Here is a 12,145-nt window from a genome sequence, read left to right on the forward strand (position 1 = left end):
GGTGGCAAGAATACACAGAAGAACTGTATAAAAAAGATCTTCATGACCCAGATAATCATGATTGTGTGATCACTCACCTAGAGCCAAACATCCTGGAATGTGAACTCAAGTGGGCCTTAGGAAGGATCACTACCAAGAAAGCTAGTGGAGGTGACGGAATTCCAGTTGAGCTATTTCAAATCCTAAAAGATGATGCTGTGTAAGTGCTGCACTGAATATACCAGCAAATTTGGAAAACTCAGCAGTGGCCACAGGACTGGAAAAGGTCAGTTTTCATTCCAATCCCAAAGAAAGGCAATGCCAAAGAATGTTCAAACTACCATACAATTGCACTCTCCTCACATGTTAGTAAAGTAATTCTCAAAATTATCCAAGCCAGGCTTCAACAGTACATGAACTGTGAACTTCCAGATGTTCAAGCTAGATTTAGAAAAGGCAGAGAAACCAGAGATCAAATTGCCAACATCTTCTGGATCATCGAAAAAGCAAAAGAATTCCAGAAAAACATCTATTTCTGCTTTATTGACTATCACAATAAACTGTGAAAAATCCTGAAAGAGATGGGAATACCAGACTACCTGACCTGCCTCTTAAGAAATCTGTATGTGGGTCAGGAAGCAACAGTTAGAACTGGACATGGAACAGACTGGTTCCATATCGGGAAAGGAGTACGTCAAGGCTGTATATTGTCACCCTGCTTATTTAACTTATATGCAGAGTACATCATGAGAAACACTGGACCGGAAGAAGCGCAAGCTGGAATCAAGATTACGGGAGAAATATCAATAACCTCAGATATGCAGATGACACCACCCTTATGGCAGAAAGAGAAGAGGAACTAAAAAGCCTCTTGATGAAAGTGAAAGAGGAGAGTGAAAAAGTTAGCTTAAAGCTCAACATTCAGAAAACTAAGATCATGGCATCTGATCCTAGCACTTCATGGCAAACAGCTGGGGAAACAGTGGCTGACTTTATTTTTGGGGGGGCTCCAAAACCACTGCAGATGGTGACTGCAGCCATGGAATTAAAAAATGCTTACTCCTTGGAAGGAAAGTTATGAACAACCTAGACAGCATATTAAAAAGCAGAGACGTTACTTTGCCAACAAAGGTCTGTCTAGTTAAGGTTATGGTTTTTCCAGTGGTCATGTATGGATGTGAGAGTTGGACTATAAAGAAAGCCAAGCGCCGAAGAATGGATGCTTTTGAACTGTGGTGTTGAGAAGACTCTTGAGAGTCCCTTGGACAGCAAGGAGATTCAATCAATCCATCCTAAAGATCAGTCCTGGGTGTTCAGTGGAAGGACTGATGTTGAAGCTGAAACTCCATTACTTTGGCCACCTGATGCGAAGAGCTGACTCATTTGGAAAGACCCTGATGCTGGGAAAGATTGAGGGCAGGAGGAGAAGGGGATGACAGAGGATGAGACGGTTGGATGGCATCACTGACTCAATGGACATGAGTTTGGGTAAACTCCAGGAGTTGGTGATGGACAGGGAGGCCTGGCATGCTGTGGTCCATGGGGTCGCGAAGAGTCGGACATGACTGAGCAACTGAACTGAACTGAACTGGGAAAACCAATTTCAAAATTTCCAGGCAAATAACCAAGACCGCCCTCAGAAATAGCAAAGTAGGGTTCGTGACAAAGCCACTCAACCTTGCTTTTTTGTTCCTGTGTCTGCTTACTAAAAGCAGATAGAAGATCTGAAAGCTCCTGCCAGTGTATGGACTCAGGGAGACTGAACTGGCAGACAAAAACCAGCTTCTGCCCACTTGGGAGATTGGAGCTACCGAAATCACCAGGCAATCAATATCCGATTGTCTCAACTGCTTTAGAGTCAATGCCGAGGAGGAGGCAGGGGTAAGTGTCCAGGAAGGCTGAATCTGTCTCTGAAGATGATTCTAGAAGGCAAAGAGTGGAAAACAAGAGAGCCTCCCATCTTAGGGCCAAGGTCCTTTTCTGAGTATTAACCTCTGACCTTCCAGAAAGTACTAGCATCGCAGAGGGTTCCTAAGCAACCTGACCACATTAATCTGCAGGGCGGAGTCCGGGCCACAGTCTACACGGCACCTCACTACTTTCTGGAATCCTTTTTACCCTGTCTTCACCAGCGTGCTTCCATCTCTATGGAAACCGGAGTGGGAATCAGGAGACAGCCCTGAAAACGCTTGTCAGAAACTAACTCCTAATTCTATTTCCATGGAAACAGATGACAGATCAGTGGAAATAAGGTAATGTTTTAAAATAAGGTAATCCTTTCTTTAAAAAATTCTTCCTCACCTAAATTTTCTACCAATTTCACAGAGCTAAAATTTGAGCATACATTGCTCATGAGCTACAACAGCAACAACATTCTCTTGAGGTTACAGATAAATGCTGGGGACAAAGAAGCAAGAATACAACCACGGGCAACCAGGGAAATTAAGATGAGTTCATTTCGGCAGCAATCACAAGAGCCTGAAGTAGAAGGTTCCATGCTCAGCGTACAGGCTTTAGCTTAAGCCCTTCATCAACTCCTATAATAGCACTACCACCATGTGATGATGGCTTTCACTGAGGGAAGATGCTTCCTGAAAACTAAACTCTCATGGAAGCTTTCAAACAAGAAAGATTAAGTGTAGGGACAGGATTAGAGTCTGAAACCAAGAATTCTCCAAAGCTAATTGTCCCATTAAAAAAAAAAAATGCACAAGGAGCCTCCACTGTCCAGGAGGATTGAAAAAACACCTCCAAGGTGACCAGGGCAGCAAGCTGGTTGTGAAATATACCTGTTCCACCTACCATTCTGTTACAAGGCATGAAACTGAGGAAACTTAAGACACGCTGCCAAATCCTTCTTGTGAAATAACTGTGGATCCAATATCCAAAATAGCCAGCCACAGATAAAGCACCTGAATTTGCAGGATTAAAATATAAAGAAATAAAGAATCACAGCATTTCAGGTTGGAAACAGGGCTTGTGGGAACTGGCATATTCAGATAGATGGTATTTCTTCTTAAGCGGAGGGGCAGGGATTCACGCTGTGGAGTAAAGAGAACAGATTTGTCCATCTTCCCCTTGTTATCATGGTAACAGCTCCTGAGTTTGGGGACTGGCTCTCCCACAGGCATATGCAAGACATTTTACATTCATGGGATACAACCCCGTCTCAGGGAGGCACTATCATTCCCATGTAGCAGAAAAGGGGCCTGAGGTTCGAGAATCTGGCCTGTACTGTATATCCAGGCCCCCTGACTCCTGCCTCCAAGCCTCCTAAGCCTTCACGAGGCTGCCCGAAATGGTCCCTGCAAACACCTCCAACCAAAGGAGAAAGCACAATCTCCATGGAGCTGGTTAATAAGCAAAGTCCATGTAAATGAATGGAGGGGAACTTCTCTCATGGTCCAGTGGTTAAGAATCCTCCTGCCAATGGACTCAAGTTCAATCCCTGGTCTGGGAAGATCCCACCTTACTCAGGTTTATGTACAGAACTACTGAGCCCACACTCTAGAGCCCAGTACCCACAACTAATGAAGCCTGAGCACCATAGAACCTGCGCTCTGCAACGAGAGAAGCCGCCTCAGTGAGAAGCCCCTGCACCGCAACTAGAGAGTAGCCCCCACCCTCCGCAAGTACAGAAAGCCCGTGCGCAGCAACAAAGACCCAAACCAGCCAAAAATAAATTTATTTTTAAAAATGAGTGGAGGAATATTTGTTGCCCATAGAAAGCACTGGTTAAATGTTTTCTGGATGAAAGATAAAAATACATTGGAAAGAAGAAATTAAACAACAAAAATCAAAATTGAAAATGACAAAAAAGACAAGCAAAACATAAATTTCCATACTTAAAAAATATGTAAAAGCCAAGGTTTAAAAAAAAAAAAATGAACAAGAGAAGGCTTTAAACCACCATTTGACAAATGACTACAAAGTAGTTTTCAAAGTGGATATAAATGTATCCCAAAAAATGTTCCTCTATTTGATAACAGCGAGATGACAATGACATTGCAAAGCTACATAAGCTAATGATACCACAATATACAGACACAAACCAAGTGGGAAACAGATTTTAAGGCTGAATCAAAGAGAACAGCTCAGGAGTGTGTGCCATTATGTTTGCAACGTAAGCTAGAGTATGAGCATAAGTGAATTAAAACATGATAAAATGCACAAATTGGCCACCATCATTATCCCTTCAAAAGAAATCAGAAAATAAGATAATAACAAGGAATTCCTGTGACACAAAGAAGAAAGGCTTCAAGGATGTGAACAGAAATACGCTCTGAAAGCAGCATTAGTTGATGCATTCATGGCTGTGGTCCAGAGGAACTATTTCTTCCTTAAACACATGAAAAGAAAATTTCAAACTGGGCAAACCATTTGGAAAAACAGAATACTGGAACAAGAGAAGCAGAAGAACTCATAATCTGGCTGGATGTCCGCAGTTAGGACGATCGCACCCCGCACCAAGTGTAACGCAACAAAGCATGGGAGCATACGTTCTCTAACGCTTAGTATTCCAACCCCTGGAGAACTGGGCTCCTTTTCACTTCAGAACCCTTTTAAAAGCAATGAAAAATTAGCTACAAAGAATGTAATACAGAATATGGCATTTGAAGACTGCAAGAAAAACTGATGTCACTGAACTTATCTGGACTCCCAAAGACGAGTTCAATGTTCTCCAAAGTCAGGGCATAGACACAAAGCCAGCTCTGAGGATAGGGGCCTTTAGGCGACTCCAAAGGCCAGGCCAGAGAGACAGAGTAGGAATTCAGCAAAAAGGGCCTAAACAACAAGTAGAGCAGAAAAAAAAGAGGGGAAAACAGCATCTCTCAAGCCAACCCCCCATCACCACTAAACTTCCATCCTTTCCTTCAAGAAAAACCTGAGGCTCTTCCTCAAAACAGGTCCAAGTCCATCAACTCACTTCTCTTCTAGCTACCAGATCAGGAAATTGCCTTTAGCCACCATCAAAGATGGAGATTCCAACCCATTTTAAAACTCCTCTCAGCAACTATGGTTGTCAGGAGAACCACTTACCACTAAATCATTCAAAACTCACTCTCTCCCCGCCCCCAGCAAAACTGTCACCTCCTTTTGCCTTTATTCAAGCTGGACTGAAGGAGATACCTGGAAACTTGGGTGGTTTTTAGCACACATGCATTTGAAAGCTGGAATCTCATTAAATAGGCAGGACTATGCAGATCCTACAGCAAGGGTCAGCAAAGCACAACCCAAGGGGCAAATTCGACCACTGCCTGTCTGTAAAGAGTCTGGAGCACAGCCACGGCCATTATTTTACGTATTGCTTATGGCTGCTCTCACACTGTGTGTGTGCGCGCTTAGTCGCTCAGTGGTGTCCGACTCTTTGCAATCCCGTAGACTGTAGCCAGCCAGGAACCTCTATCCATGGGAATTCCCCAGGCAGGAATAATGGATAAAGTTCAAAAGCCTAAACTACTAATGACCTAGCTCTTTAAAAAAGTTTGTCCTGTCCTACAGTAAAGTTAACACCAGTAAGCAAACATCAGACTCAGCCGGAGTGCTTGTTACAGAATCAAATTCCAAGACCAGCCCAAAACATTTTGTTTCAGAGGATCCGTAGAGAGGCTGAAATCTGCATCTTAACAAGCTCAAAGAGGGTCACCAACCACTCAGAAACTCTATAGGCTTAAGAGATGTCTTTAAACATTTAAATTTAAAAAGCCAATTACCATAATATTAAAGGATGACTTTCCTTTTTGAAGTAAAAACTCCAAGCCTCAGCCAGCTCAGCTCTATCCAAAATAAAATTTTCTAGGGCTGTGAAGTGCAAAGGCCAAGAAACACCTGTTCAATCTTTTAGGCTTACCTGTGCTTTGCAAAGATTAATCGTTGCTACTGAAGTTTACTCAGCCATGCTCTCTATTAGCAAAGCGCTGTTCTCAGGCAGGGGAGACGGTTTCCGTTTCCATAACAACTTGGTTAAGCCTTCAGCGCAAAAAAAAAGCACTTGCAGAAAGAGGTGTGCAAGTAGCCAGCCTAGCTCTATGTGCATCAGGCAGAAAATATAGCCCTGTGGTACTTGCAACCCTCCAGAGCACATTAGCAACCCTTCTGAAAAACCTTTTCATCTCAAGGTTGCATTATTATTAAATTTTCTTGTGGTGGGCTATTTTGATACTAATTGTCGCCCAAATCATGGATAAGACTAATAATATACGGTAATAATATGCATTTTAGCACAGAGAACAGTGCAATTTTCCCCAAAGGACAAAGAGGGGCGCACCCTAAGATGCTTACAGGATGTTAAGTGCACAGAGTTCCCAGATCAAGTAAGTTAGTAAAATCCTGGTTGCACAAATGAAACAGCTTTCTCTGCTGAAACTTCCCAGAGCCTTTATTTTTCTAATGTGTTTCTTGCCTCTCCCAGGATAAATGGGTGGGCTTTCTTTCCAGTCCTAAACTTCTTTAGCTCTTTCTTCTTTTTTTTCCCCCCAGAGCCATAACTACCACTCCCCATTCCCCCTACCTCTGTGTCTTACTATAATCTAGTCCTAGCTTGCTCAGGACTTCCAGTGTAAAGTGAAAGTGTCACTCAGTCATGTCCGACTTGTTGGGATCCCATGGACTGTTGCCCAACCAGGCTCCTCTGTCCATGGAATTCTCCAGGCAAGAATAATGGAATGGGTTGTCATTTCCTTCTCCAGGGAATCTTCCCAACCCAGGGATCAAACCTGGGTCTCCCACATTGTAGGGCAGACTCTTTAGCCACCAAGGAACCTTATTCCAGTGTTAAAACTGGGACAAACCAAAGCAACTGGTCACTCCACCATGCCCTCAGCACACTGGCTTTCCTTAGGTCACCAGACATTTGTATTAGAGTTGGTTGAGTTTATCTTCCTGGATAGAGGACAGAGAACAGACTCAATGTCGCTTTGGAACCCCTGCACCTACCAAAATCCTCCACAGGTATGTCTTGAATAAATGAATTAAATAGAAAGTAGAGAGTCCTTCCAAACAGACCCACTCCTTTTCTTCACTCAAAACTACTATGAAATTGCCATTTTTATAGGTCAAAAATGGTCAGATATGGGGAATTTCATGTTTTAACCTAACATGTCCCATCACTTCATGGGAAATAGATGGGAAAACAGTGGAAACAGTGTCAGACTTTATTTTTTTGGGCTCCAAAATCACTGCAGATGGTGACTGCAGCCATGAAATTAAAAGACGCTTACTCCTTGAAGGAAAGTTATGACCAACCTAGATAGCATATTCAAAAGCAGAGACATTACTTTGCCAACAAAGGTTCGTCTAGTCAAGGCTATGGTTTTTCCTGTGGTCATGTATGGATGTGAGAGTTGGACTGTGAAGAAGGCTGAGCGCTGAAGAATTGATGCTTTTGAACTGTGGTGTTGGAGAAGACTCTTGAGAGTCCCTTGGACTGCAAGGACATCCAACCAGTCCATTCTAAAGGAAATCAGCCCTGGGATTTCTTTGGAAGGAATGATGCTAAAGCTGAAACTCCAGTACTTTGGCCACCTCATGCGAAGAGTTGACTGATTGGAAAAGACTCTGATGCTGGGAGGGATTGGGGGCAAGAGGAGAAGGGGACGACAGAGAATGAGATGGCTGGATGGCATCACTGACTCGATGGACGTGAGTCTGGGTGAATTCCAGGAGTTGGTGATGGACAGGGAGGCCTGGTGTGCTGCGATTCATGGGGTCGCAAAGAGTCGGACACAACTGAGCAACTGATCTGATCTGATCTGATACTTGTATTCTAGAAGCAGGGTTTGCATATGCAAAAATAGAGAGTTGGTAGCCACCTTCTCCATTTGGTCAGGAGTAGATACCCAAAACCTTGCTTAACTATGTGTGAAGTCTAAGAAAGTGAAAGTGTTAGCCGCTCAGTCCTACCCACTCTTTGCCACCCTGTGGACTGCAGTCTGCCAGGTGGTTCTGTCCCTGGAAGTCTGGATTGCCATTCCCTTCTCCAGGGGATCTTCCCAACCCAGGAATGAAACCCAGGTCTCCTGCATTGCAGGCAGATTCTGTATCGTCTGAGCCACCAGGAAAGCCCCACCCAACCATGTGTACATCGTACATCACCTTTACCTATATTTAAAAGGCCATTCAGACAGCGAAACCCACCTTCCTACACAGGAGAGAAGGGGCAAGGGCACAACCTTGAAAAAATGACACAGCCCCTGAGGATACCACATAAACTGCTTAGAATCAACTAGGCCCCAGATATGGTGGGAGAGTCACTTCCAGTAGACCTCAAGCCTCATTATACCCTCACAGCAAAACATGAGCTCCATGTCACACCCACAGGCACCGAGCCAGGTTTCCGGCAAACCCTAAAACGCCAAAAAGTGGACAGTGACCCAATTTCAGGAAATCCCAGACCCTTCCCCAAAACAGTTAGAAAAACCCTCCCACTTCTTAGCCCATGAAATTACCCAGCCCATAAAAAATAACCACCACCCACACCTCGGGGGCCTTCCTCACCTTCAGAAATGGTGCGCCGTCTGTCTGCAAAGCGAATTTCTCTTAGGGCCGCTCTCTTGCCCTCCGAGGCTTTCACACTCCACAGAACAGGTTTCTCTCAGGGTCCCTGCTGCCGCTGAGACGCGCACACTCTGTTGAGGGAGTTTCTCTCAGGGCCCCTCACGCCCCCTGAAATGGCCATTCCACAGTGCAAATGCGCCTCTCAGCGCTGTTCGGGACATCTGAGACATCCACACTCTATGGAACGCGATCCTCTCGGGGCCGCTCTGGGCATCTGCCACTCTATGGAATGCTTTTATTTCAGGGCTGCTCTGGACGTCTGAGATGTCCACTCTATGGAACGCATCTCTCTCAGGGCCTCTCTGGACATCTGAGACATCCACTCTATGAAACGCGTCTCTCTCAGGGCTGTGCTCGCCTTCTGAGATGAACTGTGTAGCTCTCTAAATAAGCTGGCTTCCACTTTACTGTGGGCTTCCCTGGTGACTCAGCTAGTGAAGAATCTGCCTGCAATGTGGGAGACCTGGGTTCGATGCCTGGGTTGGGAAGATCCCCTGAAGAAGGGAAAAGATAGCTACCTACACTAATATTCTGGAGAATTCCATGGGCAGAAGAGCCTGGTGGGCTATAGTCCATGGGGTCGCAAAGAGTTGGACAGGACTGAGTGACTTTTACTTTCAGTTTACCGTGGCTCACTCTCAAATTCTTTCCTGAGTGAAGCAAAGGACCCTCACTTGGAGGCTCATCAGAGGGACTCACCTGAGACCTGGGACATGACCATCCTCCCTGGCTCCATTTTCTTGCAACACTTTCACGTACAAGATATGGAGAGGAGCTCTACGTTTAGAATCCAAAAGGGAAAGTCCCACAATCCTCCCATATCCAAGCTGTGCAGAGCACTGCTGTGTGTAGGACCAGGGTTTGCCAAAGATTGCATGTCAAAGACTCAGCAGAAAACACACACATCCGCTCAATATGAATAACATGTTTTCTGCCAGCTCAAATGAACACCTTTCCATGTGGGCTTATGCTGGCAGCCCAGGGAGAAGAGACAGCATTTCTGTGTTTGGAAGGGAACAGTGGAGGTGGCAGGTGCCTGGAAAGAGACACAGGGAGGGCCGAATTTCAGGATCACTCAGCTGTGCAAAGGCATGTGGGCAGTAGGGATGTTAGGCCCTTTCTCAAAAAAGAGGCCATTCATGAAAGAGAGCTTTCTGACTGCCCATGAGAGGATACAGGGATGACAGAGTATGATCTGCTTTGGACTCCTGGTGAAGGAGGAAGGACACTAAGACAGAAATGGATGTCACAGGAAAAAGCAGGCAAGAAAAGCAGAAAAGAGGGAGATGGAGAGAAATTTTTGAAAAGGAGGAGCAGACAGTAGATGGAGAGGAAGAGAGAGAACCAAGGGTTTCAGCCTAGAATACTTCAAAGTTCAATGGAAAGGCACCACGTGGGAGTAACGTCCCATTTCTCCAACAGCCAACCATGCGTGATCGTGCCAGCCAAACACTGAACTGGAGACAAAGGGCACTGGCTGGCAGCTTGAATAGGTGAAGCTTTCAAGTGACTGGAGTCCCACCTTTCCTAATCATTTGTTCTTCTAATTATCAAGAGACCTGAATTTCTTTGATCAACCTTTATTTTAGATGATCATATCTCAACAGTTTAGGACATAAAACATTTCATGTCTGGAATGTGAAATTTTGTTAACAGTCTGTGCTTTCTCTCAGATAGCAATGTGTGCATATGTCAGAGAGGCTCCTGAGGGCTTGGAAGGCATCTTGGTGTGAACCATCCCAACGCCAGGGGGCAGCCCTGTCCCCAAGAAGTTGCAACCATGCAGATTTCAGGACCGGCCAGATTGGAAACCAAGAGCCTACAGTTTAAGAATCACCAGATATCTTCCTTGGCACCTCTCACTGTAACTCATATAGATCACTTCAGCACAGCAGACAAGTTGGTATCTCAGGACAAATATCAAAGTGATTGTTATAATACAGTTACAGAATTCAGAAAAGCCCTCAGCTAGTAACTTCATCACTTAGCTATTCCTAAGAAATGGTTATAATCTCTAAATTAGAGTTTGTTTGTTTGTTTGTTTTTTAAAAAAAGGCTCATTAAACAGTTCTATGAAGATGCCTAAAATAGAGAAGCCTCAAAGTTCCAGACTGTACCATTCTTTAGTAACATTCAGTCCACACACCACCCTCTCTCAGCCCAGCCACACTGTCAGATCACCTTTATAAGAGTCTTTCCAATAACACACAGTCTCTGATTATTCAGTCTAAGGTCTTTTTTACTGTATAAAAATTATTCCATCTATGTTTTTCATTTAAAATATCTGACAAAGCCTATAGAAAGGCTGAAGTCTCTTGACATGGCAAACATAATAAAATTTACTCATCTTTCCAGCTGAGTTCAAGTTTCACAAAAATTAGGTTTCTTACATAGAAGCTTTAAAATGTAGATGTGCCAGATCTCATATAGAAAGCTTCTACTGAAGAAAATTGATTCTGGTAGAAGACAGATTCACTCACTGATCTGCCTTTGGTTAATACTGCTGAACTGCAAGGACGGAGGGAGGGTGGAAGGGAAGTTTCTTGACTCTCTGGGGAACAAGTATCAATACAGAAGTGAAGTGTTATTTGCTTATCCTTGTCCGACTCTTTGTGACCCCATGGACTATAGCCCACCAGCCACCTCTGGTGGAATTCCACCTCCATGGAATTCTCCAGGCAAGAATACTGGAGTGGGTAGACATTTCCTTCTCCAGGGGCTCTTTCTCACCCAGGATCAAACCTGGGTCTCCCACATTGCAGGCAGATTCTTTACTGTCTAAGCCACCAGGGAACCCCTATCAATACAAAAAGATCCACAACTGTGATATTCTGAAATTTCAAACTGTGCCCCGGAGTGTCCTAAAATCTGACCATTAACAATTATCTGAATAAGGAATGTTTTTTCACATACATTGTTTAACTGCTAATTGTGCTGTGAATTTTACTGGCTAATCTATTTTGTACTAGAAAGCAGCAAGCTTCTGCTTCTAATGGACCTGATGTGGAATCCTCTACCTGAAGGGCAAATTGTCCTGGTTCCCTCCTCACAGGGTCTGTTGGCAAAGCCTGTTGCTGAGCTGGCTTATTCCCAGGCCATTTTTCCCTGGACTTTTTATCTGAAGAGCTCATTCTCCTCACTCACTTCTTGGCTGAAATGTTACATCCTCAGACAGAAGTCTTCTTTCATTGCCTTGTATAAGAAATATTTCCATGCTCAACACCACTAATTATTAATATTAGAAAAATGCAAATCAAAATCACAATGAGGTACCACTTCACACTGGTTACAATGGCCATCATTATAAAGTCTATAAATAATAAATGCTGGAGAGGGTATAGAGAAAAGGGAGCCCCCCCCCCACACACACAGTGTTGGTGGGAATGTAAATTGGTGTAATTAATAAAGAAAACAGATAAGAATTTCCTTAAAAAACTAAAAACAGAGTTGCCATATGATCCAGTAATCCCACTCCTAGGCATATATCTGGAGAAAAGTCTAATTTAAAAAGGTACGTCCACCCAGTGTTCATAGCGGCACTGTTCACAATAGCCAAGACATGGAAACAACTTAAATGTTCATTAACAGATGACTGGATAAAAAAGATATG

General features: G+C 44.0%; 1 protein-coding gene and 1 long non-coding RNA gene across 3 annotated transcripts in view; both read right to left on the reverse strand.

The window, feature by feature from the left end:
- Positions 1–12,145, reverse strand: part of CACNA2D3 (calcium voltage-gated channel auxiliary subunit alpha2delta 3) — a 908,562-nt gene that overhangs the window by 844,546 nt on the left and 51,871 nt on the right. The window lies entirely within an intron of this gene.
- The window catches only part of LOC129634734 (uncharacterized), a 60,955-nt gene that overhangs the window by 5,672 nt on the left and 43,138 nt on the right, over positions 1–12,145 (reverse strand). For both annotated transcript variants that reach the window (XR_008705857.1, XR_008705856.1), the window contains one exon: positions 8,476–8,606. This is a non-coding gene — a long non-coding RNA (uncharacterized LOC129634734). The remainder of the gene's footprint in view (positions 1–8,475; positions 8,607–12,145) is intronic.

The sequence above is a fragment of the Bubalus kerabau genome, chromosome 20, assembly GCF_029407905.1.
Source record: "Bubalus kerabau isolate K-KA32 ecotype Philippines breed swamp buffalo chromosome 20, PCC_UOA_SB_1v2, whole genome shotgun sequence".
NCBI lineage: Eukaryota > Metazoa > Chordata > Mammalia > Artiodactyla > Bovidae > Bubalus > Bubalus kerabau.